The 26,549-nt window shown below is 44.2% G+C and overlaps 1 protein-coding gene and 1 long non-coding RNA gene across 16 annotated transcripts in view; one reads left to right on the top strand and one right to left on the bottom strand.

Annotated features, from left to right (window-relative positions):
* KATNAL1 (katanin catalytic subunit A1 like 1) overlaps positions 1-4,519 on the bottom strand; it is a 39,173-nt gene extending 34,654 nt beyond the window's left edge. Inside the window, exon 1 of one of the 4 annotated variants that reach the window (XM_085216070.1) lies at positions 4,345-4,519. The gene's annotated coding sequence lies outside the window, so the exon portion shown is untranslated. Of the gene's footprint in view, positions 1-3,703; positions 3,903-4,114; positions 4,270-4,344 lie in introns of those variants that run through there. The other 3 variants (XM_085216068.1, XM_010728923.4, XM_010728924.4) reach the window with 3 other exon arrangements.
* LOC104917546 (uncharacterized) overlaps positions 4,236-26,549 on the top strand; it is a 52,370-nt gene continuing 30,056 nt past the window's right edge. For 6 of the 12 annotated variants that reach the window (XR_014881080.1, XR_014881078.1, XR_014881079.1 and 3 more), the window contains exons 1-3: positions 4,236-4,358; positions 7,785-7,866; positions 18,205-18,392. This is a non-coding gene — a long non-coding RNA (uncharacterized LOC104917546). Of the gene's footprint in view, positions 4,359-7,784; positions 7,867-18,204; positions 18,393-18,546; positions 18,682-20,148; positions 25,933-26,549 lie in introns of all 12 variants that reach the window. The other 6 variants (XR_014881077.1, XR_014881072.1, XR_014881076.1 and 3 more) reach the window with 2 other exon arrangements.

The following is a 26,549-nucleotide window of genomic DNA, read 5'->3' as shown; positions in this document are numbered from 1 at the left end:
TTGCTTGTTACTACACACTCAAATTTGCAAATGCCAACACAAAAGCATCTTTGCAATCTTTCTGTTTTTCATTCATGCCAATGTGTTTTGAGACAATCAATTACACAACTGTGTCCCATTTTCTCCACAGGCATTTGACTCCTGCACAGAACAAAATGACATACATTAAATTGTGCAGTTATTTATTTCTTCTTTATTCTTACAGTCTCAGTAGTCACATCAAGCCTTGCCTACTGCCTGCTAGTCAGACTTCTCTTCAAAACAGTTAATTTCCCCCCAGATAGGGCTATAATACACAAATTCTGATGCTATGATTCTATTTTTTAACCTTGACTTGCATCTTTTTCTGACCAGAAGCTGACCCGAGCAGACCAAAAATCTCCCTGAGATTTCTGGACAGATGGTCTCACATCATAGCAGCTGTGCAGTTCTGCTGACTGGGCAGCAGAACATCTGGCAAGGCCTGGGCATCCACAGATGAAGACCAGTTACTAATTCTGGTTCTCATTATCTCCAGAACAAATACACAGCGCGATGCTGTGCAGCCACAAAAGCAATGTGAGAGACCTGATTAATATCAAAAGACAGAGCCATGCTTTTCATAGAATCATAAGGTTGGAAACGACCACTAAGATCGCCAAGTCCAACTATCAACTCATCACACCATGCCCACTGACCACATCCCTCAGTGCCACATCTCCACATTTCTTGAATACCTGCAGTAACGGTGACTCCACCATTTCCCTGGTGGAGGAGCTGTGCCACTGCCTCACCTGAATTTTTCTTAATATCCAACCTGAACCTTCACTGGTGCAACTTCAGGCCATTCCCTCCTGTCCTATTGCTGTTAGATAGAAGAAGAGGCTGACCCCCACCTTACCACACCCTCCTTTCAGGCAGATGTAGAGAGCAATAAGGTTTCCCCTGGGCTTCCTCTTCTTCATACTGAACAATCCCAGCTCCCTCAGCCACTTCCCATCAAACTTGTGTTCCAGACCCATCACAGCTTCACTGCCCTTCTCTGGACACACTCCAAGGCTTCAATGTCTTTTCTGTAGTCCAAAACCAAACACAATTTTAGGCAGAACCCTCCTGAAATCCTGTGCACAACTACACACCTCCCACAACAGCATCATGATGGGCCCCAATCAGTACACAGCCTCAGAACGTTTTTCACACTAAACAAAGTACAGAAGGAAATTCCAGTTTTAGGTGACCATTGTGGCTGCGCAAGGACCTGCAGCTTAAACTGAGAGAAAAGGGGGAAATGTACATAAAGTCATCACAATCCAGAGATGCACAACCAAATAAACAAAAGGGCTCACAAAGTTCCACAGCAAAATCTCTTTCCCCAGTAACCTGGCTTTCCTTCGACTTGCTGCAGCAGCTCCATGAACTTGGATGGGCACTAACAATCGTTATCTCACTGCATCACTATTTCTGCTAAAATACACGTGAATAAGTAAGCACGTGGCTCAGTTTCAGCAGTTTTTGGTTATCTGCTTTCTGTTAAGTGGCATTGGGCTTCTTTGCATTGAAACTCCCTCTTGAAACATTAGATGCAGAGATAATGGGAAAACGTGCATGGAACTGGTAAGATGAGACATGCACAAAGGCCTCGAACAACTGGTGTGGATTCTTCCAAGAGCTAGCTTAAAATGCAAGTGGAAAGAAAAAAATCTTCAAATGAAGTGAAGACATTCACCTCAAGTTAACAGGAATCACAAATACAAAGAAGCCCCTAAGCAGCTGGTCAGTGCATTAATGCTATTGCTCTGAGCAGTGAGCATCCTGCAGAGCACAATGATCTTTTGCAGCGCCTCCGAACTACCTAGAAAGAGAAGTGCCAGAAATTGCTGTGCCGTTCCTACAACTGACTGCAAACTGCATTCTCCTCCAGAGTACCTAATGTGCCAACTTCGAGCTCGTCCACACAGTCACATCCGCACTACATCAGGTAATAAGGTGCTCATCAACTAGCCTAGATAACTGAAATGAAACAGCGAATACAAATGCTATGGGACACTTGAGGGAGCGTAATTCCATGCACATGTGCTTTAGGTTGTGATAGTATTAGCATCTTCTTTGCTGTCTGCTGGACTCAAGTTGGCTCCAGCATTTCTCCTCTACAGCATGGTCTCCTGCAATTCTAGCATTAGTGCCACACCAAACCCAGAGCAGCTTTAAGTGCCCACATGATACTAGCCTAGAGGTGGTGGATCCCTCCTTCAGCAAGATGCAGAGCTCAGATGCTTCAAGGCCTCTGCAGGGCTTGTCCAAAACTCAGGAAAATCAGCCCAGATCAGTAACCCTTCTGTCTCTCTCCACCTCAAATTCTCCACATAAACTTTTCTGGTGGAGGAAACATGCCACTAAAGACTCTCAGGATGGGTCTGTGCAGAACCAGCTTGGGTTCAAAGTGTTCATTAGGTCAGTCTCTGAGTCAGTAAACTATTCCTGCACCTGGCCCTGGATACAGCACATCCACACTTCCACACCACTGCAACTCACGAGCACTGTCAGAGCAAAGCCAGCTACATGGAGATTCAGTTCTGGTGTTGCTACATTCCTAGTGAAGCTGATCTGCAAGTCAGATAAACTTTCCATGAATAATTGCAGGTTTAATGGACTCACACATGTGTTTATAACCCTGACTCATAAGGTCAGAATTCAGGCTGGATGCTTTCCCTTCTTTCAAATTCCCCTGTGAATTCCAAAGAATTTGCTCTTTAGGATAATGAATGTTTCAACTTAGAATTTTGCTTTTTTAAAGCCTTCTGAAGAATGGTCTGTATTTTTTAGAATGTATATACATATTGCTGTTAGAGCTGCAGACATCAAGTCTTGTCAGATTTCTCAGCTTGTCCCCCAAAGAATATTTTTTTCTGCAATTATTTTAATAGAAAACCACATATGTGGTTTTATTTCTTTTTCTTCCATTTACTTCCACTTTGAGGCTGTCATTAGCTGAGGGCAGGACCCACTCCTCTGCGACCGCTGAGGAGTCTGGACCTGTGAGCAGAGACTCCATGGCCTGGGAAGCCTTAGCCTGCCCAGGCTGCATCTGATGTCAGCAAAAGTAAACAAATAAATAAGCTCCTTATGAAGACAGGCTGAGAGAGCTGGGGTTGATCAGCCTGGAGAAGAGAAAGCTCTGGGGAGACCTGAGAGTGGCCTTTCTGTATCTAAAGGGGGGCTGTAAGAAAGGACAGACTCGTTATAAGGGTCTGTTGCAATAGAACAAGGGGAAATGGTTTCAATCTAAAAAAAGATACATTTAGCCTGTATATAAGAATAAAGTTTTCTATAATAAGAGAGATGAGGCACTGGCACAGGTTGCCCAGAGAGGTGGTGGATGCCCCATCCCCAGAGACACTCGAGGTCAGCTGGATGGGGCTCCGAGCACCTGATGGAGCTGTAAGTGTCCCTGCTCATTGAAGGGGACTTGGATGAGGTGACATTTAAAGGTCTCTTCCAACTCAAACGCCTCTATGATAAATCAAACCTTCAACTGCAATAAAGATCAAACATCCACTGGATAGAAACCCCTCTCTGCGAGCCACGTATTAGGAACAGGCATTCAGCATTAACATATGTAGGAAAACAACTGCAGGGATGCTTCTCAGATTGCCAGGGGAAAAATAAATAAATAATGAAATCCCTACAGCATACCAACAATGAATATTTGTATTCCACACATCACCTTGAACAGGAACTGTAGGGTCCCCACGCCTACTGAGAAACAGGAGGTAAAGGAGAGCACTGAAGCCATCAGCACAGGACACGGGGAGGCAGAGGAGCCAAAAGCGCGGACACCGTGACGGCACAGCGGGCGCGATGCACGCCGTGCGGAGCCGCCAGCCCCAGGGCCTTGGCACCCTCCTGCCCTCCACCGGCCTTCCCGCCGCCCCCAAGGCCTCCTCCAGCCCTGTGGACCACGCTCCCTTTCGCCGGCGGCTCCGCTCTCCCCCTCCCCTCGGCCGGCCCCATCCCCGCGTCTGCGGCCCCTCCGTCCCCTCAGAGTTGAGGGAGACGGGCCTGCCCGCCTCCCCCCGCCCACACCGGTCGGCGCCCACCACTCCTCACAGCGCCCCCCCGCGCGAGGGCAAAGCACCGATTCTCCCCCCAACGCAACAGAGGAGCGCGCTGGGGGTTGTAGTTTCCACCCGCCGCTCCTCTGCTCGGCGCCGGCGGGCGACGGGCGCCGCGGGACTACGCTTCCCAGCATGCCCCGCGGCAGGCCGCCCCCACCCCCGGCCGCCCCCAGCGCCGCCGGGGCGGACGTCGTTGGGCCGCTGCGCCCCGCGGCTCCTCCGCGCCCTGAGGGAGCCGCCCCGCCATTACCTGGGAGGAGCGGGGTGCGTGTCCCGGCGCCGGCGGAGCGGGGAGGGGGACGCGGTCCTTTCTGCGCTCGAGCAGAGCGAGGAATGGGGGTGCGGGGTTCGGGGGGGAAGGGGGGGTCGAGCGATGGGTACAGGGGGATGAGGGGAAGGAGAGAGGGGCGCGCGCGCGCGTGGCGGCGACGGGCGGTTGCCATGGTGGCGGGGAGGGGCGCGGCTTCGTCTGAGCCCGCCCCCGGGCGCGGCCTCCCCTCAGGGCGGGCGGTTCGCTCCCTGCCCGTGAGGGACGGCCCGGGGCTGGCTCGGGCTCGGCGGTATGAGTCAGGCGGCCGGGATGTGCCGCTAACGGCCCGCGGGCTCGAAGCGGGAAGGGGCGCGGCTTTCCGGCCGGCTGCAAACAAAGGAAAAGCCCTCTGCGCCTGCGGGGGGCGGCGGGCGTGTCCTGCGTGCCTCCAGGGATCGCGCTTCGCTCAGAATGCGGAGCTCCTCTGCTTCTGTGTCAGCTGGCGGTGCGGCTTGGAGAAAGAAAATACACTGCTGTCCTGGATAGGCACGCAGGAGTAGGCTGGATGTGGCCTTTGTTAGGGGGTTTCGTCGCCTCTATGTAGTAGATGTGAGGAGTTGGCTGTTCCTTGGGCAGTGCTTGGTGTTGGTGGATGGCCTTACGGGGCATCATCTGCTGAGGGTGAATGTTGTGAGCAGCCTGGTCTCCTGTGCAGGAATAGAGGCACACACCTCTCTGAGGATGTAGATTCATAGTACAGGCCAGCCTCTGTATATTGCCACCGGATAGGCAGTCCTGTCTTCCTCTCTGATAATCCTGGCTGGGCTCTCCTGTTTATTTACAAAGCAGTAACCCTGATGTTGCCATCTGGTGAGGCGTGCCTGGGGTCCAACTCAGCTAAAAGCCAGTTATGCCCCTGCAAAAAACAGCTGGCTTTCAGCTGTGCCTGCTCCTGAACGAGGTGACCCGACAGAGCTGCAGCGAGCACCAGGAGGATGGAGGTGGAGGCAGGAGGAGCCCACTGAGACCACAGAAGAGCTGAGCTGCACTGCTGCAGTCACTCCCTGCTGCCACAGCTCCTGTGTGACAGTGCTGAGAGCATCCTGCTAATAACAGCCTAGTGATAGCTCCCGATGGCAACGTAATTTGTCTGGAAAATGTAACTTGCAATCTTAAGGTAGCAGCATGAGGTTGTATCTCAGTAAAGTTCTCGGAAATGCTAACTGATGCAAGTGAAAGAGCAGGGATTGAAACTAGGTGCTGAGAGTACCACTTAATGCAGCGTGTGTGAATGTGTCACTCATAGATGTACATATCTCGCTTCCCTGAAAATCATGTGGAGATTCTTAGGCCTTTTTGAGTATTTTAGAACTGGAGCCAAAATTGTGATGAATTTATAACAGCTGCAGCTCTGGCTTCCCCTTTTTCCAGCTTTCTTCAAACTTTCCTGTCCAGGACATCAATTCCTGCTGTTCTGTCACATACAAAAGCATAGATGCTGTGCGGACACTGGAGACCTAAATGCTTGTCAGGGAAAGCAGACATTACGCAGCCCTGTGCCACCATAATCCATTCTCACAAGACTTATTGTACCTCTTATCACATTAGACAGCACGTAAACTGCTTTGTCTGAGGCTCGTATCCCTCATCTGGGAAACTGTGACAGAAAGAAGGTTGGTTAGTTAATCGTAACCTCTGTGTGTTTTTTTTCCTTCAGTGTTTTCAGTAGTATTTGAGGCAAGTTGTTCTGCTTCCTAGTAGTATAGGATATCCTTGCTCCCACTGGCCTCCCTTAGAAGAGTAGCTACTGAACACAGTAGTGATTCCTTGTCACTCTTGTTGGACCTCTCAGAGCAAGGTCTGTTTTGGGAAGTGTCTGTGTGCACATTTTGCCAAGATCTGTGAAGTGGCAACAGGAGGAGAACAACTTCTCCAAAACCTAGCCATGTACATTAGCTGTATGTGAGGATTATAGGACAGTTCAGGCTGAAAGGGCACTTAGTCCAGCCTCTTACTCTTTCTCACATTATGTCTGTATGGTCTTTGATATGAGAGATGACAAAAAGAAGAAGGACTAACAGCCATCAGGAATTCATAAATTTGCTAATAACATAAAAGAATGGTAGCCATGAGTGTGATATTTTATAGCTTTTACTGCTGCTGTGATCAGACAAACTCCAGCTTTCCTGGCTGGGGTGACCTAAGAAATATTAGTTCCCTGACCGTCTGTTCTGCCTCTTGACTGAAGATTATTGCTTCCACAACAGTCCCAGGAATGGAAAGCGCAAATGTTTCTAACACATTTTAATATAAAATATGGCATTAAACTGTTCTTTATCTACAGTTTGAGCTAATTTGTTGGGCATTGTATTAAAACAGCTGGGACTCGTGTATTTCATTTCACTAACTTGCTGTCTAACAGTGATCTCAGGCGAGGAGAGTGAAGCAAGTTTCTGTGTGAGGGTGATGCTTCACTGAAACTTCTTTTACAGCTGGTGTATTCTCAGGTCTTACATCTTTTTATTTTCTTGATAAAGGTTATATACATAGCAGCCTGGGATAAGAGATGATGCTGGTGGGTGTCAGTGGCTGTGGTTAGACAGGCTCCAGCTGTGGTGGTAGAGAAGGGCATTACTCACAGTTGAACCCCAGAGACTTATCATGCCCCTTTGCAGCAATCTGCAAATCTGCCAGCTGAGCTGATTGCATGCCCTCTTTCTCTGATTTATTCTAGTTAGTTCAGTCAGAAGCTGATATAAATTAATGGAGCTCTTTTGCCGTGAACATTTGATTTGGTTCAAAAGTGTCTCTTAAGGTAGAATAATTGCAGACACTGTCAGATAAGTTTAAAGCTATTCACAGTTAGGGTCTGTGTCAGATTAACAAAACTGGTTTCTAAATTGATTTGGTTATCGTTACGTAAATTCCATAGATTGTGTCTAACTTAGGTGTTTGATGCAGGCTTTTAGCACAGACTTGCAGGGAACTTCATTTGTAGCCTTCTCCCACACACAAAGTCCTGCAGGAAAAGATTGAAAGCATGTGAAGTGAGATACCTATGAATTGTGAACTGCCATTTGCTTTTGTCTTCTCTTCCCCTTGCAATTATATTTAACTTGACTACTGGAATTATTATGCTTTTGTAATAATGCTTAATGCTCACATGCAGACATAATTCTTTACCAAAGGTCTTATAGGTTACACTGAGAAATGCTGTAATAACAGAAGGTAAAAAACAATAGGGAGGCAATTGAGAAAAGAAGGAGGATGTTACATATTCATGGCTATTAACCTTCAGGGGAAGTTATGCACGACTCAGTAAAGGCATCAGTAGATACACACTGTTAATTTCTATACGCACATAGTAATTCTTCTCCTGCCTAGATATTTTTATTGGATGAAATTTATCATGTTGACACATCTACTCATTTCTTTTCTAGGAAACTCCATCAGAGCCTGAACCTCCAGAATTTGTGATGGAGTAGCAACACAGAAGGATGTAGTCAACATCTTTCATACAAGGTACACCTCAAATGCCATGGATTGTTAATAAAGAGCAGTTCAAGGGAAAGCAGTTGAGATTTGCATTCTGCCAGAAAATGAGGGTAGGGATGGCCACTGGTTGTTGTATTTAACTGTTCAAATGTAAACATCTTCTTGTTGACTTGTGTATATAAATTAGGCTTCCTCTAGTTTTTCTTCATAGTGGAGAGAGAGAGGTACCTCTCTTTGACCAAGATGGACTGTGTTGTATGTTTAATTTTTTTCCAGTGCTTACAGGAGTAAGCCAATCACCATGAAATTAGGTGCCAGCCCTGTAGATGCGTAAAGTCAGCTGAGAGGAGTCTGTTGTGTTGTTAGAGTCCAAGAAAAAGATGTCATGACACTTACAACTAAATTGATTGAAATTATGAAGAAGAAGCCAATGTCAGAAAAATAGAAAATGCAGGTAGAAAAAAGGTAGATCTTTCAACTGTGTTGTAGCAAGTCCACAGTAAGTTGGAAAAAATTAGAGATTCTCCTTTTAGTCTTTGGACAGAAATTAGAAGAATTATCAGAAATTAGGACATTGTGTTTCTTGGTATATTTGATAAGCGAAAGGATTTTGCATCTCCTATAGCATTTGGAGAAGGAGTAAGAAAGTAGCTGACAGTAGTCAGAGAGGAAGACTTCAATGGAAACCTAAGAGAAAGTGAAGCTGGGCCCATGAAGCTGTGTGTCAGCAATTGTTACCTAAAAACTGGGATAGGAAAAGAAAAAGTTTATTCACATCATCCCAGCCCTGTTGTGCCTCACCAGGTGGTTTAAGGTGACAGTTTCACAAATTTCATCTGTGTGCTAGGGCTGACAACTAAGAAGTCGTCTGTGGTACACAATTAAGCAAAAAATGCTTGTTAGTATAACTCTTCCATGGTGAATTGTGGATTTTAGGCTGTGGTGCTAAAGATACGACAATTCTGGAGTCTGTCCTCCTGCAGTAATTCTAAAACTTTTTGTATAATTTCATCTACATTTGACAAAAGGGTTGATGCCTTAATGATAACCGAGTTTCCTTTAGTTTTTAGTAAGTGGTGTGGTAGAAAGAATGGGCACAGTTGATGCTTCTGCTGAGCACAAGGTAGGCAGAAATTATCTGTTAAATATTTCACTTGGCAACAAACTGCCCAGTCAGAATGTTTTAAGTGACCGACTGCTCCATGCATACTGCTGCTTGCAGCACCCACCTCTGTGCACAGCCGTGGTTTTATGCATGACCCATAGGCAGCTGTTTTGTTGAAGTAGGAGTGCTGAGGGGAACCAATTACAAAGCCATAGGATACTAGCCTCCAGTGGTTTGAACCAAACAGTTATCTCAGTTGAGCCTGTTAACTCAGACGTGGCCGTAAATTTAGGTCACGCTGGTATATATTATTCTCCTTCCCCTGTAGATAGTTCTCTAACTTAGGAGTGGCAGTTTCAAATTCAGGAGCAGTTGGGCAGCTTTTTACACACTGCTTAGGTGTCCAAACCAGTGGAATAAACAAAGCACAGTTAATACATATTAATGGCTTGTCCAGCGTATTCGATTTATTAGGTATTTTAGTTCCAGCTCTGCAGTGAGAGATATTAGAAGATGAATTGGCTTTAACAATCCACTCCTGTAAACACATTCATCCAGAACAGAAGGTAGCTACATATAAAGAGTGTTCTTCAAAGTATCAGTAATCCTTTTCAGGGTTATCTTGAACATCCCTTTGAATAATACTGTGATCAATGGCAGTGATGGTGGTTATGTTTGGAACATATGAGAAACAAATTGTGCTCTGGTATTTATGCAGGGATCAGGAATCTGCAAGTCAGGAGTGCAGAAGGTAAGCAAACCAATGGCCTTGCATTTGTATTGAAAAAACGACTTCATTCATTGAGAACTTCTTACCTCCATTTAGCAATACGTAAGCAGTTCTGAGAGAATAGGAGCAATGTAGTAAATGGCAAAATATAATTACTAATGAAAATTTAGCCAAAATTACTAACGGACTTTTAAAAAGTGCTTAAGGAAAACAAAAAAAAAAAAATTAAATAAGACATGTTAGTCATCATTTCAGTAGTCATGTTTCCCCATTCTGGTCTTCTAGTATGATTATTGTAAGGAATATACTGTGGTTTCCATGTGAACAACTTAATCTGCTTCATATTTTGAGGAAAAAAAAACAGGAATCTTTTTTTAAATTTAAAATTTGGGCTGTACTTGCAAGATGTGCTTTTGTTAACTGTTCATTTATTTAAGAAATGAGAAACAATTGTGTCAGTAGAGGGTCAGTAGAAGGTCAGCGACACAACTGCATCTCTTAAAAGAACAGGCATTGTTATCATAGCCTTGGTTAAACTTATTTAAATTATTATAGCATCCCTTTCGCATTCTTGGAGGAATATTCACTGCATGCATTTAAACACACAACTTAGATGCCTAATTTTGGAGGCTTGTCTCCCCAGATGCCTTGCATAGTTGAAGGAGTGAGAGAGGCTCCTCCAGAGAGCAATTCAGACTATGTTAGTGAAGCTTCGGCTCTGAGTTTTCATCTGGAGGAGCCTCTTCAGCTTTGAGAGCTGTTCTGTGCTATTCTTTGCGTCTTTTCCTTGGCAACAAAACTAATGTTGCCAGTGAACTAATCTCCACCCCTCCACGCTTGCTTATCACTGTCACTTGTGCCAGCACAGCTGTTTATGCAGTGGCACTGGCAGCTAGGTTGGTAAAAGACACGCTGAGAAAGAAGATGTTGCTTTTAATTCAGACCACACCTCTGATCTGGTTTATCTTTGTAAACAATTTAACCTGCATGCCTGAGGAAGTGATGAGCTTTAGCAAGAGTCAGAAATGAATTTTTGAACTTGGGAACCTGTCTGCTGAGTGTACTCCCAGGAACAAGATGTATTCAGCTTCAGGGTTTAAGTTCAGGAGACCAAGTCCTTTATCAAGAATCATTCTGTTCACATACATTGTTTTTGTATCAGTAGTGTTTCACAAATATCCTAGAGGTGTTTTTATGGTTTCCATCACTGTAAGAAAGAGATAATCTAACCTTATGTATCTGTTAGTCGTGTGAAAATAGCAGTAGTTTACTAAGAAAACAGCATGTAGGATTTAGAAACGTACCTGGAAAAGGTGTGCTAAACTGTATGAAGAGAGAATATGAGCATACATGAGAGTATGGTGTAGTCACTAACATAGAGTAACTGCTATCAAGTTGGAGTAGCTGAAGAAGTTCCCCACCGTTCATCAGACACACTAAAGACAATTTACTTCTGTGCATGAGCTAATTACCTTCGATTATTTTCAAAACCATTGGACAGCCTGGCCTTTTTGAGTGGTGCTTCAGTCAACCTCTGTTAGATATATGCTATAGGAAAAAAAATGAAGCAGTCCTATAAGGTCCATTTTCTTTCAATTGGCTATGGAGGGAGGTGAACTGTCTACGTCAGTTATGAAATAGCTGTGCTGGGCCAGCTGAATCCCACCCACGGACAGCACGGCTGTTCCCCATACATAGCACCACAGGCTGCAGGGAATGTACTGACCTCTAAAACCACTCACACTTGGCTGCAAGCACGACATGACTAAAACGTCACTTTCTGATTATTAAAATCACTCCACTTCTGAAGAATTCGGTGCCACCAGTGACCATTGCTCGGGCACTTCTGCTGTCTCTAACAGTTAAGACATTTCGTGTTGTTACTATATTAACTATCATGTTTTAAAAGTGTCCTTTTAAAACAGTTAGGAATGCTGGCCACAAACCCAGTGAGGTGAGAAATTTGTTAATAAGTTCTAATAGTTAATAATTTTTACATGGCATCTTGAGTGCTGCTTTTTAAAGTCCCATAGCCATCAGGATAGATTTCTTAATAACCTGTGAAGAGATTGTTTAGTTATATATTTATCCATGACCTTCTGTAACTTGACCTGGCTAATTGCTTTTTCTGGCTGTAGTCTCACCTCACAGTCCTTCTCCGTGAAAGTAAGAATGAAAACATTCATAAAGAATCACTGGCTCAGCCCCAGCTGCAGAGTACTGCTGCCGACTGCTCTGCCTGCCCCACATAGCCCTGTACACTGGATCTTGTCCGTGTACTTTGTGGTATTTGCCCGGTCCTGCAGCAGAGTTGTTATTTTAATGTATTTTTCAGCTTAGAGTGTGATACGTGAGGGCTGTACAGCATCCTGCTAGAGTGGTGGTGTTACAATTTGAAATGTAGTATTACATGCCCTGTGGTACAAGTGAGGGTATTTGGAGGAGGGGATTTGCTGAACCCGTTGGGACAGTGTTGCACAACAACGGGGATCCAAGGGTACCTGGTATGACATTCTAGGCTTTATTGTCATCTGGGAGTAGTCCTGCAAATGAGTTACTCAAGATTTATGCCTTATCTGTATCCAAACAGATCACAAAGGAGAAAGTTGACAGTTAAGCAGCAGGGATGCTCAGCTTCTCTTGGCCATGTTGTAGATACAGTGTAGATGTTTTAAGTGCCTACTTTAGTTCTATGACAGAGTGAATAGGACATAAGCACATAGTTTCATACAGGTTACCTCAGTACATACAATAGCTGTAAATAGACCTTGCATACAGAAACAGTTAATACCGTATATTGCAAGCACCTTAGCATTTCATTCATGTTGCTGAAATAAAGCCACTTACATTCCTGGTTAGTAGCTCTACCTGCAACTCAGCAGAGCTTTGACTGCCTCTTAGCTCTAAAAATAAAATTCTCCTTACTGAGATACCATATAATTCAATGATAGTCTCAGTGGGGAGGTAGCAGAAAAGTGGAGTAGATTAAATTAATTGTTGTATGGAAGCTTTTCATACATTGCGTGGGATGCTTATATTCTTCGTTATACCATATGGTATCCAACTGTAACGTGATAAAATTACTAATGCAGGACAATAAATAACATCATGATTACGTGTTACAGGTCCCACCTCATACATGCAAAACAAGTAATTATAGTTGGAGTGAATAATGGAGATTTGACTGTTGTATCTAGGAATACATTTAAAAGGACACAATGTTGTTATTAAGGGTGGGAGTTGTCTTTTCTGACTTTACAGATTGAGTAAGGTGTCCACTCTGAGCCAGTCAGTGATCTCCAATTGCACCTGTGGTCAGTAGAGGGGAACAGCCACTTCAGAAGATAAATGGCCCCTCCAGACTTGGCCAAACAGTTTTAGAGGGATGCGTCTCAGAACTTCACAGGAGCAAAAAATCTTCTACAGTATCTTCTAGAGGAAAATGGAATGCATACAGGAAAACCTGTTCATACATTGTTGCCTTTCTCAAACAAATCTCCACCTGTATTCTCTGCTTCAGCAGACAATCATAAATAACAAAACTTTTGATAATATTTAGGTCTTCTTTTACACATCCCAGTGATGAAAGTTCAACTGTTTCTCTGGGCATTTGTTTAATACTTAATGTAAATCACCTTTGCTGCAATTTAACTCAATTTCATTATTCTTTGTCATGATTTTGCATATTTGGAGATCATTATTCCCAATTCCCTCCTAGTTTTCTCTATTCTTGACACCATTTGTGTCTTGACACTGAAATAAAGTACTGTTGTGATGCTAGTAGGATTTACGTACAGTTAAGCCTCTCAGACAAAATGTAAGGGGAATGAAAATCTGGAGGTTGGATGAGGAGAGAGTGGAGGTTGTTCTCCATCTCACCTTTCTCTTAGCATTGCAACCGATTGCACCTGACCCTGGACTCTCATTGTTCCTATCCACCACACTGTGATGGAGGTTATAAAGCAAGGTGACATTAGAGCCCTGGAGCTTCCTCTTTGTTTCATATTACTTGAATTTAGAAAGTGAACCAGACCAACATCTGCATGGCCCCCGGTAATCTAGGTCATCCAATGACTCCATAAGAGCACTGATATTTCCTGGTACACTTACGATTGCAATACTGTTGTGTTGTTAGTCTGTCACTCAGCACTAATTTAGATGGAGTAATCCCAATTCATTCTGTCCTTTCTGATAAATCGCAGGCAGGTGGGGATTAAGTATTTGATTGATTGTTACCCTTTCATGGACTCCTACCAGTTCACAGCTTCCAAAGACATGATGGCTACACTCAACAGTGAAAATCTAGGAACTAACTAGTCAGTGTTTACATGCATAATGTAATTTTTGTCTCTCATCTTTCTTTTTTCACTGGGTTTCTACACTTTCCAATTTACTTACAGTGACACTTCCACAATTTCATCAAAGACATAAAGAAAAATCCAGTTATTTTCTTTGTGTGTATTGCCTAAGGATCTTGAAAGTTACCTTTAATACAGAACATTTCACAGGACTGTGCATTACGCCACAAAATGATTCTTAACATGTTAATTTAAAACATATTTTTCTATAGATCAGTTCATAAAGAGGGAGGAAGGAAGATATTTAGCTCCAGACAGCACTTGCAATAGAAGTCAGTTATTTCTCTACAGCATTTTTCCTTTGAAATATCACTAAATGATTTCCAGAGAGAGGAAGAATGTAATTTAATGATCCCTTGCACAGCTCTAACACCTTTCATTGGAGCATCTCAAAGCATTTCAGACAAGCCTGAAAGCTTGCCTGTTCTTCTTCAGCTATATCAGTTGGCCTAATGAAAGATATTATGTCTTCCTACACACCTTGTATTGTTTAGCACTCAAATTTATCATCGTTGTTTTACAGATAACTAGAAGGAGGCACAGAGAATTCACGTAGTTTCATTTCAGACAATGAATTCTGTGGGGTCCCATTTTCAGTGAGGCTCCAGGCTTTGCAGGATACACGCTCTCGGGTTACAGTCAGGTGTGAAGCAAAGTGTTCGTCCCACTGGCATCAGTGGCAAAATTCCCATTGATCCGAATAAGGCTGAAATTGTGTGCTAGCTTTTCTAACTGCTGCCTGCCAGAATCAACTTCGGACCCGCACATCCTGCCTTGTGCGTCACTATTAGTGATGAAGGTTCTGCAGCCCACATCGTGTCTGCTGTTATGTTCTCAAGAAGTGATCAAGACAAATCTAAATGAGGAATGAGAGACCCCAGCAACAGGAGGGGTCGTTGCACAGTGAGTGTACTTGTTAACAGTCTCCTTGCAGTTACTGCAGATGAATCCATCTGCCTTTCATGCACACACTCTGTGCTGACGAAATGAGCCATATGAGAGCTGTTTGAGTCAGCTTGCACTGACGTGGATGCGTGCTGTCCTCACTGGCGAGTGTCCCAAGTTACAGGTGTACTGCCAAGACCTCCGCAAAGCCTGTGTCAGGTCCTGCTATCGTTTGACCTTTTCTGCTTAAAAGACAGTCTAACGTTTTTGAGCAAATTGAGAGATCTCATCCAGCTTTGTATGTGCCTAGTTGAGATGGTACATTTGGCTCTACGGCACCACGTGCAGCTATAAACAAGTGCTGTCTTGAGAAAACAGTCTCAAAGAATTGTTGAGCAGTCTTTCCACTAAAATGTTCATGAAGTATGCACTATCATCAAGGGCTGTATGCTACAAGAGAAATAAGCAATTTAAAATACAGATTAAAAAAGGAACACAAAGGGAGAAAACAACTGTGTATGCAGTGTACAGCTGTCCTCTTTTTGCTGTTGAGGATGGCTGAATGTGGTCCTGGTAAGAAAAAGAGGATCGTTTTCTCTCCCTATATTGTCCACTTGTTCCATACTGAAGGAGTTTTCTCAAGCTTACTGAAGGTGTGGCCACTCAGTCCTAGTATATTCTTGATAATTTTCTATCTAAATTCTCAGTGAATACTCTGGCTATTGTGCTAGATGGAGAGCAGAAAGCTCTTGCTCATCTGGCATTTGTTATCTACAGCTGTCTTCCCCTCTTTCTTAGTTATTTCAGGCTATGGATAAGCTAGAGAAAGATAAAAAGGAGTTTTTCATACCATCAGTTTCAATTTGAAGCTAAAGAACTCCAAACTGCAAGTCTCACAAAAACATTCTCTGGTCTTTTTGGCTGAATTAAATGTTGGTCTTTCTATTATTTCTTATATTATGAGCTGCTTGTGGATCTTTATATCTGATCATTCTCTCCTTGTGTTGAAAAACAATATGTGGGAGTTTCTTTCCCTACCAGATCTTTGTGGGTTACTTGCTAGTAAACTAATTTTACATGACTCAGATTTAAATAATAAAAAGGCTTACTCCAGCCCAAGAAGAGTTTATTGTCCACAACTGTAGCCTAGAGACAAACCCCAGCACCTTTGGGACTCAGCTGAGGCAGCAATTAGGCAGCATTTTATTGTGATGCAGTGAATACGCAAAAGATGGAGCTGGGATACTCTCGAGAGCTTAGAAACAAAATTGGCTTCCTGGAGAGAGAACATAAGAAATCTGGCAACCTAAAAATATTTAAAGAGCTTAGGGTTCCCAGGGGAGAATTTCAAGCTATTGAAGTGGAAAAGACTGAGCATTTGCTAAGATTGAAAAAAAAAAAGGGGAGGGGGCTACATGAAAAACGACAAAGTGTACAGATTTTTTTTTTTTTACTGTAGCATGTTTCAAAGGGGAAAATATAATAAACCTGAAATCAATCTGTAGCACAGACTTCAATGCAGTGTTCCAAATCAAACAGCCTTGGTTTGAAAACAGGAGTCAGAAGATTTTATTTTTTTTTCATTTCAGAATTATGAGTGATTGAGGCCAAGAAACCATTAAATGAGGTGAAAGGTCTAGGCTAGAGGGCATCTTGAGCAAGTCTAATGAAGTCATGGTTGCTTCAGTGGCCACGTTCCCAAGGGATTTTGCTGTGTCTGTCGCTGCATCTGTGTTCCTCCTCTGGATCTGGCTCCCTGGGCTTTGCTGTTACATTCCAGGAACCCTGCGTAGCCCTACTCCAGCAGCTCAGTGGCGTGTAGCATCCCTGTGTCAGAACAAAGACATGTGGAACATCATTTAGCTCACCCAACATTTGATGTCTGTCATACAGACATCTACCTTGCCAGGTCTTGCCTGCCTGCCTTTATTGTCAGCAAAGAGCGGCAGGAGCTACAAGACACAATTTAGCTCAACTGAATGTGAATTTCTAATGTATGTTAAAAGTGCCAATTTATCTGTGACTTAAAATGGAGTCCTAAGGTGATTAACTCACAAATGAACGCCTACGGTTTAAACATCTCCATTTGTTCAATGAACTCTACCCACACAATGAGCATTACTCCAGTGCAGACTATATGTTAGAGCTTTCTCTGTTGTGTTTGGGCTTATCCCTTCATGCACCTTGTATTTAAGCCTGTATCTAGGACTACTACAAAATAACTGAAATGGTTCAGCTTGTGTCCCAACATGAACAAGTGGCCTAGGAAGTGCATGATGTTTATCTTGTTGTCCTGTCCTCTCCCCTTTGCCACTCCTTCACATTACCCTGACCACCCTGCCTCAGCCATACAGCTCCACTCATGATTTTGTGTTTCAGAAGCAAGTCTGTTAACAAAAGAAATCTCTGCACCGAGGTTCGGAGCCGGATGACTGATCAATGTGGGAGGGCATGCTCTGCTCCTCTGTACCTAAGTAAACTTCATCTGCATAAAGTTTTGATGTCTCTGTTGTGTTGACTTTGACAGAACAAGCCAGTAGACAAAAGCAGTCCTTGATTTTTAAATAGTGCCATGAGCCATACCCATTCTGTGCTGAACACACTCAATTCCTTCCCACAGCAAAAGGCTTCCCTTTCACATGTTTTATGTCATAGGTTTCCCACTCATTGGTTCCACCACTGGCTGAGAGGTTTCTACACTATGGTTGTGATTTGTAGGACAGATGAAGTTTGTTGCTGTTATCTTTAATGTGGCAGTGTATGGGCCCTGCTTCAGCAACTCCAGGGCTTGCTGCAAGATGCCTAGTATTCCAGGCTTTTGTTGAGCCATACACACAATGCTGTACATATTGCAAAGCCACCCTGCTCATCCTGCTCTTGGTTATTGCTAAATTGCCCAGAATCCATCTCTTTTGTTTGTCAGAAATTAGGCACCTCTGGTAAACAATAAGCAGCAGGAAAAAGGATGGCATTATCCCCTCTGAAGCATACCAGTGTAGCAGCCAGTTTCTGGATACACCATTCACAGAGCAGAAAGCAAGCTGCTGGCTGGTGTGCAAATGTTACTGCAAACACAGCATTCCCCTGGGAGGCTGAGCTGTAATGTGCACAGACTACGTGGAGCAGTTCTGGATGAGCAGAGGACATGCGTATCACAGCATGTTGCAGAAGGCTGTGGTTCTGGTACTCTGTGCAAGGCCTGATATGTATTTAAGGCATTTCCTGCTTCAGCAATGTTTGATAGGAAACTGATGCACATTTCCTATACTGGGTTCCTGTATTTCCAGAAATAAATGCAGTCACATCTGCAGGAGAGAGGGAATCAGAGCCTATGGCCAGAACCTGTGTGGAAGCGCTTCCTGGTTGCTGCTGTGTCAGTGGTGAGGGGCAACACACACTGCACAGCTCCCCGTGATGCCAAAGGGGGGACATTGCTGAGGAGCTGCTCAAATACGCTCATTCCTGACTGCACCAGGTAACCTTCTTTATGCTTAAAATCCTGTTCTTCTCCAAAAGTAATATGGAGGAGAAACAATGTGGTGGAGATCAGGCTCTGTGTTATGTGGAAATGATCAGCATAAACTATGAAGGGAGCTGGGCATACCTTACAGGAGTTTTATTGCTTGCAGCAGCCATCTGCAGCCTAAGAATCAGGGCCTCACACAAGGAATCCAGAGCTGCCTGCCCTTCTGCAGTACACCAGCTCTTGCTGAAAGAGCACTGGCAGAGAAATAACAGATTGCAGCAAGACTTGAGAGAAACAGGTACAATCAGTTGTCATATTGCTGGGTGACAAGAAAAGAAATGTTTTTATGCCTACCGAGATGTGACTAGCTTGTCAGTTATGTAATCTGCTAAATCATGCTGTTGTCATGATCAACGAGTAGTTTTTACAGCAGCAGACCTTAGGCAGCTTCTTGGCATTAAGGATCCGGGCTGCACTGCACTAAGCATTAAGCACAGCTGTAGAAAAGACTGAGAATCTTCCATCAATTCTGATTGAGGCCATGTATTTAGTGTTCTCAGATTAAGATGCAGTGATTTAAAACCAAGCAGACTCTTCTGAAAGTGTTTTCTTGTCAGCAGTGGTGGTGGTTTGGGGTTTTTTTTTGTTTGTTTGATTGTTTTTGTTTGTTTGTTTTTTAGTTGCTGATTTTTATGCTATGCTATATATTTGATATATAGTTCAGCCAAAACAGGGCTTGTATTTTGGTAGACCTGACTGGGGACCAACTGTGCAAAGTGTCAGGTCAGAAAGTGCTTCATTAGGGTACTTCAGAAGTGCCAGTAGTGCTTTGTACTTTTGCTGAGATGTGCTTTTACCATCTCAAAGCATTTTACAAACTGAAGTGGTAATCCTGACTCTGCAGTAAGAGATACCAGCATTACTTTCATTACAAATAGGAAAAATGAAGAAAAACAAAAGGGGCAGGGAGTGATTTGTATCTTGTCGGTGGCTGGGACTCCTTTCTCTTGTCCCCATTTTTTGCTCTAAGCACTAGATGCATTGTTTCTTAGGTGTTATCACCGCCATCCTTTAGCTGATAAACAGTGGGGCACGGAGTAAAATAAAGCCGAGTGAGGCCAATATTCTTCTCAGGAGATATTGATACCAATGGAACTGGAGTAGCTTTGAAATTACTGCACTATGACACCTCATTAAAGAACAGTATGTTTTAGGAAGGAAGGAAGTCTTGTGAGCAAAATTCACACGGATTGATACCAAATAGTAGCTGGAGGACTAAGTTTTGATTATGGTAACTATTTATTTCTTCTTCATGATGCAACAGAATTTGGTAAATGGCGTTATTCTCCTCATTTTACTGTTACTTTATTTTGTTCCTGGGAGCCCTGTCTCCAATGAAGCCGTTGTTCACTAGGTGTTTTGAAAACAGTGACACCAGGACCCTGTGACATTCCTGAGCAAGATGTGAAATAACTGAAATAGGGAAATGGAAGAGGTAAGGTGACTTGCATCAAGACAATGAAATGAGGTGATACTGCATGACACAACCCAGATCTCTTGAACACCAGGATACTGTCTGCTCTCAGCAGCTGTCCACACAAGCAGACTCAGCTTTTAGAATTACAGGTTCCAGGTCATGGAGTAGAGAGAGAAGAAACCAGGATAAGATCCTTTCCCAGGCAGAAAGGAGCCCAGACAAAGTGCTTTGAGTGTCAGTACGGTGGCGAACTGCTGTTTTAGTTCCTGTCATGTGGTTCCGTTGCAGGAGTGACCTCCCCTGGAACATCCCTCTCAGCTCTCTTCTCCACTGTGCTCCTTACTGGCTGCTCTCCATGCTCGTGTCCAAGTGGCAGATGCAACCAGGACATGCCTTTGGGAAATCAGCTCCTCCCTGCATACTCTGTTTGGAGAAGAAGAGGGCTGTGATTATTGCTCCCAAATGAACTGTAATAGCTATTTACCCACAGCAAGAAAATGTTATTTTTGGGCAAAAGGGAGCTGTAATGTTTTCCTGTTACAGTAGTTGGCAGCATTTCTCTATAGCCCAAACGTCTTCTTTAGCGGGATCTTTACTCGTTGCTGTAACTTTACTAGAGAAAGAGAAGTATGTGAACATTTTTGGAATTCAGACAAAATATAATGAAAGTAGGATAGCTTTAAACTCTGAGAGCCCCAAAATGATTGAATGAAAGAGCAGCAGAGTGGGACCCAGAACCAGGAACCTGAACTGAGAGGAGATGGGTGGCTAAGTGCAATGTGTATGTACAATGATTATCAGAGCACAGGCTATTTGGAATATATACAGTAAGGATATCACTTTTCTGGGCTTGTCCAGATGTTCTGACATACTGAATTTGAGTGATGGCATGGGGAAATGGGAACCAAATGAGTTAGCTGAAACAACTGAGGCCAACTTCGCTGAGTAACCTGAACAAAGATTCCAAGGTGGATTTCATGGAAATACATAATGAGAAAGTTAGGTAGTGACCTGCCTCTCTTACAGAATTGATTGTAAGCCATCCCACAACCCTGATTTTCTCTCTCATTATTATCTTGTTTCTAATCCATCGTGGCTTCAGGGGAGGGTTACTAGAGAGGCTGCTGTGGTTTAACCCTGGTAGAAGGTGTGTTTCAGTGCAGCTTCATCCTACAGTGCCTACACAGACATGACATAGCAAAGGAGGAACAAGCTCTCCTCGGGGAATGCTGAGGGGTCCTGTTCAGCCAGTTGCCAATGTTTGCCCAGTTATTCCTACATCATTTTGTTCCCTTGAGAGAGTGTTGCACACATTGCAGCAACTAATACAGCCAGACTGCAAGCTGCTTGTGCAGGGTGTAGATGGCAAGGTGTGTGAGGAGCAGCTGAGGCCCTTGGTGTGCTCAGCCCAGAGCAGAGCAGGCTGAGGGGAGGCCTGATGGCGGCTGCAGCTCCTCACAGGGAGCGGAGGGGCAGCGCTGAGCTCTGCTCTGTGTGACAGCGACAGGGCCCGAGGGAACGGCATGGAGCTGCGTCAGGGGAGGGCAGCTGGGGGTGAGGGAAAGGGTCTGCACTAGAGGGCGGTGGGCATGGAACAGCCTGCCCAGGGCTGTGGGCACGGCCTTGAGGTGCTGAGCTCAGGGAGTGTTTGGACAGGGCTTTCAGACATTGGGATTGGATTTGGGATGGTGCTGTGTGGAGACGGGTTGGACTTGATGATCCTTGTGGGTCCCTTCCAACTTAGGATATTCTATGATTTTATAACCATGATGTTGCAGGTGTTAAATCTAGTGCACCAGCATTGAGCTGGTGTGAAAGACTGTGGGTGCATAGCTGGATGGTAAATCAGTTAACACCTTAGGCCTACATACCATAGGAAAACCCCTTAGTTACATGTATATCAGATGTATGGCACCATTATGTAACACATGGCTGTTAAACCCCTTTTCTATATGTTCAAAGGAATGGAGGAATGCATGCATCCCATCCCAAGGCAGCTGCCTGCTCTAACCCCCACAGCTTTTGGGAAGGACTGCAAGATACCTTGAAAGCCCTTATCGGGTGCACAGCCCAGCCTGCAAGCTGAACCACAAAAAAATTAACTCTACCAGAGGGAGAGGAAGGAGGGAGGATTGCTCTGAGACCAATCAGCCCCCGGTGCCGCTGTCTGCCCAGCCAAAGGAGCACAAGTGTCAGCGCATAGGGAGCATGGGCATGTGGCTGGGAGAGCTGCCTTTTGGCAGGAGTTCAGCAGTGGATCAGCTTAGACCAGTTGTGAAACTGCACATTCCTGTAGTCCCCGAGCTGCCAGAATCAGGAACCAGAATCATCTGTGCTGGAGCCGAATAGTTCTGCAGTGAATGTTGATACTCTGGAGATATATGAAATCATTCCCAAGCAGAAAGGAGCAGATTCAGACCACTTGTGCACTGAGGGTGACCCAGTGTTATCCCGAGTGAATAAGTGCCTCAGAGCAGAGCTAGGGCCTTGTTCTCCAGAGCAGCTGGCATCAGTAGCTCATACAAGAACAAAAGGAGATAGCCACGCTGGGGTTTGCACCGGAGAAAGGAAGAACACAAGTTAACTTTACAGGGTGCCTTTAAAATAATGATACCTCATTTTGGATATCGTTTCAGTACTTTGCAGCAGTAATGATGTCAGGCTATAAGAAGGCATAATTTGTATGTGGATATAAGAACTTTTATTAGACTAGCTGACCAGGCTTACAGTGTAGATCTCCTCACAGCCTTTTTTCAAAGCTTATTTCAGATTGGAAGAACTCGTGTCTCCAAAATCTTGTTTTCCCCTTGAGATGGTTTGGTTAATAAACCTATTTCCTAGCAGTCTTGCTCCATTCCTAGTTCAAGGGGGCTCTCCAGACCAAAGATTCAGCTCATTGAATATCATGTTAAATACATATCAGAGCTGAGATCACAGTGTACGCTGAGTTAATTCTTTTCCCTTTTCTTCCCCCTACCAAGCCTAGCCACACGTCATCTAGCAAAGTGATAAAGTTCTGCTTTATGTGTCCTGTACATTCAGGTTACACTTACCAGGTTATATACATATATATGTATGTTTCTTTTCAAAATCAGACAAGTTATTTAAGCCCTTTGTTTTTAGATAGTAGTCCAAAGGAAAGGCCCTGTCCAAGCCTTTGCTGCTCAGTAAACTGGAGTGTTTGTCCACCACTCCCAGAGTGGGATGGACACAAGCTAAAGAAGCCATTTTCAGACAAATTGCTTAATATGGGAGCAGTAACCTTGAAGAGGCCCACAAAGCTGTGCTGCTGTTGTAAAAGGGAACTTCACTGCCATGTAACTGTGGTTCAGAGGTGAAAAGCACACTTTGCAGCGGAAAGCCGGATTCCTTCCCCTCACAGCTGCAGCGCTGCTGAGGAGCTGAGGAATGCCCTGTAATTCTTCCTGCTTCATGCTTCCTTGCTATAGCTGCAGTCAGCATTACAGGAAGCAGTGCTGAACACACACCCTCCTTTTGTGCTTACTGAACCCTATGCTAGCAGCAAATGCTTGTCTTTTGTCAGCAAATAAAGTAGATAGCACAAGACACAGAAGATTTATAGGTATAACATCCCAGCACTGCAACTTGGATTTACCCTCACTCAAATCCCATTTACTTTAATAGGAATGTTGATGCTAAACATTCCTAATGTTGGAGATATTTACCCCATAGGGAGCAGATAATCAGAGAAGTAACAAGGTGCCATTTCCTACTGAAGGTGTTGTCTGACTGCAACCATATGTTAGTGGTACCATTTAGGGCCACAGTGTGAACTGGGAAGGTTCTTGTTGCTGTTATTTTACAAACAGAAAAGAAAACATAACAAAGAAAAAAAGGAAAGAAAACTAATATACCAAACCTGGAATGCTAGGATTCATCATCTGTCTTTCTTTTTTTAATTTTTAGAACATAAAATGTTATTTTGGAGTCAAACTCCCTGAGATTGTTAGATTTCTGTGACCTGTGTAACAGTGCTCCTCACAGGTGATTTGGTCCCTCAGTACAACATCTAAACGTTTCTTGAACACCTCCAGGAATGGTGACTCCACCACCTCCCTGGGCAGCCCATTCCAGCGCCTAACCACTCTTTCTGAAGAAATATTTCCTAACATCCAACCTGAATCTCCTCTGGTGCAACTTGAGGCCGTTCCCTCTCATTCTGTTGCTGTTACATGGGAGAAGAGGTCGACCCCCACAGCACCACGACCTCCATTCAAGCAGTTGTACAGAGCAGTAAGGTCACCCCTGAGCCTCCTCTTCTCCAAACTGAACAATTCCAGCTCCCTAAGCTGCTCCACCCCTCCCAGCTTTGTTGCCCCTCTCTGGACACACTCCAAGGCCTCCATGTCCTTCTTATAGTGAGGGACCCGAAAGTGAACACCGTATTTGAGATGGGTCAGGAAGTTATTTTCCATACAGTCTAGAAACCTCCAAATTCTTCCAAGAACTGCAAAATGCCACCACACCCTTTATTTCTCAGGTATTTTGCTCATTCCAGCAGAACCTCAGGACACACCGCTGATGTGTTCTGCTCATCCCCTTGGCTGCAGCTGTGTGCAGATGGCTTTCCTGCAGCAGACATAGAGATGAGTTTGGGGACGTATTAATGAGCGTATTAATGACGGATTAACCACAGTCCCTCACCTTGACATGACTTTATCTTGATTTCTTTTGGAAATGAGGCTTCTGCAATTTGCATGGCAGCTGTATACATGTGTTTCAGCGTGTCTTCCTTCACATCTGCCCTTCCCCAGTCACTTTGGAGTGCACAGATCAACTCCAGCAATCTTTAACAGACCACTAACGGTTTTAAAGGTAATTAAGTTGCTAAACGTTCATTAAATTCGACAGTCAGCTGCTGGAGAAAGAGCTTATTGTCATTTAAAATAACAATGTGGCTCAAGGCACAGTTGCCCCAGAGAATCCCCACCGGAGAGGATGTTGTGCAAGTCCCGTTTTCCTCCCTGCATGCCTTGTAGCAGAGCAGGATCCTGCCCTAAAAGCTGCAGTCCTTTTGCGGATTGTTTATAACGCAGATATCACAGATACATTTTAAAATAGGTAATAACTGCCAGACACTAATGAATTCCTCCAAACTCAGGGCAAGACGTAGCAGAGCGTGTCTTAGCATCCTGCCAAAGGAGGCAGTTCATTCAAAACTGTGAAGGGATTACCAGCAGTGTTACCCAAACCACTAGAAATAATCTTGTGGGATTAGAAAAGTGAATTTTGATGTGGTATATGCGGTAGCATCCAAACTGTTTTCATCAGATCTTTACGTTGAGCTTAGCGTATGTATTCTCCTTCACCCATTTTGTACTCACCCTCATCCATTTTGTGAGTGCCAGTGCAGCAGCAGAGACCTCTGCCTAATGCATCAGAGGAACAGCTGCATTAGCCAGTTGTCGGTTTGCAACAGAAATTCTCTCCCTTTGCAGCCCTACCCCACAAATACAGCAGAGCAGCATCCCAAGTCACAGTGTAAGGAAGCAGGAGGCACAGAGACATTGCTTCTTCTGAAGCCTCAAACCCTTGTGCCACTCCACAGTGAGGGGATGACGGGTATTGTGCTCATCCTCCAGCCCAGAGCTACCACTTAAAACAGATGTCTGTGTAAAAAAGGCCTCACACCTGCCAAACCACCAGCCTCAAGCTTCCTTCCTTGTTTTTTCAGGCCTCAGAATAACAAGAGCGTTTGTGCAATGTGCACCGTGCTCTGTGGTTTTCTCTTCTCCCTGAAGACATGCTATCTAATCTCCTCGGAGCAAAAAATCAAACAGCAGGCTTTGCAGGAGAGGAGAGAAAAGGTTAACAGAGACGCCACAAGCACTTTGCTCAGCTGGCTTCACTTTTCACCACACTTGAAAGAAGAGGAAAAAGTGTGGGTCGGTGGCACAGACCTTACAGGAGCATTTGCATCTGGCAAAACGTCTCAGTGCTGCATCTGGGCTGATTGTGCGGTGTGGTGCACAGCACACTGAGCTAGAAAAATCAGTTGGCTGAAAAGTCATCTCGATTCAAAAACTTTTAAGGGTTCGACTTGAAGCTGTGGTAAGGATTTAGTGTTTTATTGCTGCTTTGCTTTTGGTTCCTGTTTTTGCTAGCATTGAGAAACGAGGTGCTTAGGAAGCAGTGTGGTGTCACAGTATCAGCCTGTATACAAAGGAAGGAAGATGATGTGGCTGCACACTGTTGAGGAAAGATCCTGTTTGTACAGGGAGCTGCAGACTGTAAACCAGAACAGAACAGGGATGCAGAAAGAGCAGAAATTAAAGGAAATAAGCCCCAAGTGTGAATGTTGTCTGTGTGCAAGAGCCCATGAGAGGCGCTGAAACAGTTTTAAAACCTGGCTTATTTGTCTTTTCTCTGATTTCCTATCATTTAATGGAGGGGAAGAGAGAGGAGAGAGGAGACACACTTGGCTGCATTCCTCCACTGGTCTTTTCTTCTGTGTCAGTCCTGGAGCACGTGACTCCTGCAACACTTAGGTTTGCATCAAATCTGCCAGAGCTGACTAAAGGTTTCTTAGCAGTAATTCCTTGCTGGTTTTTATCCCAACAACACTCGATTGCAGGAATGTCTTCTGAAAAGGTCCTGTCTGCATTTGTGATTTTTTGGAAATATATAAATAATACATGGCCTTCTCTTCTTTCATTTCCATGAAATAA

Source organism: Meleagris gallopavo, chromosome 1, assembly GCF_905368555.1.
Source record: "Meleagris gallopavo chromosome 1, MGAL_WU_HG_1.1, whole genome shotgun sequence".
Lineage (NCBI taxonomy): Eukaryota > Metazoa > Chordata > Aves > Galliformes > Phasianidae > Meleagris > Meleagris gallopavo.
Note: the sequence above shows the minus strand (reverse complement) of the source record. Positions and strands in the feature narration are given on the sequence as shown.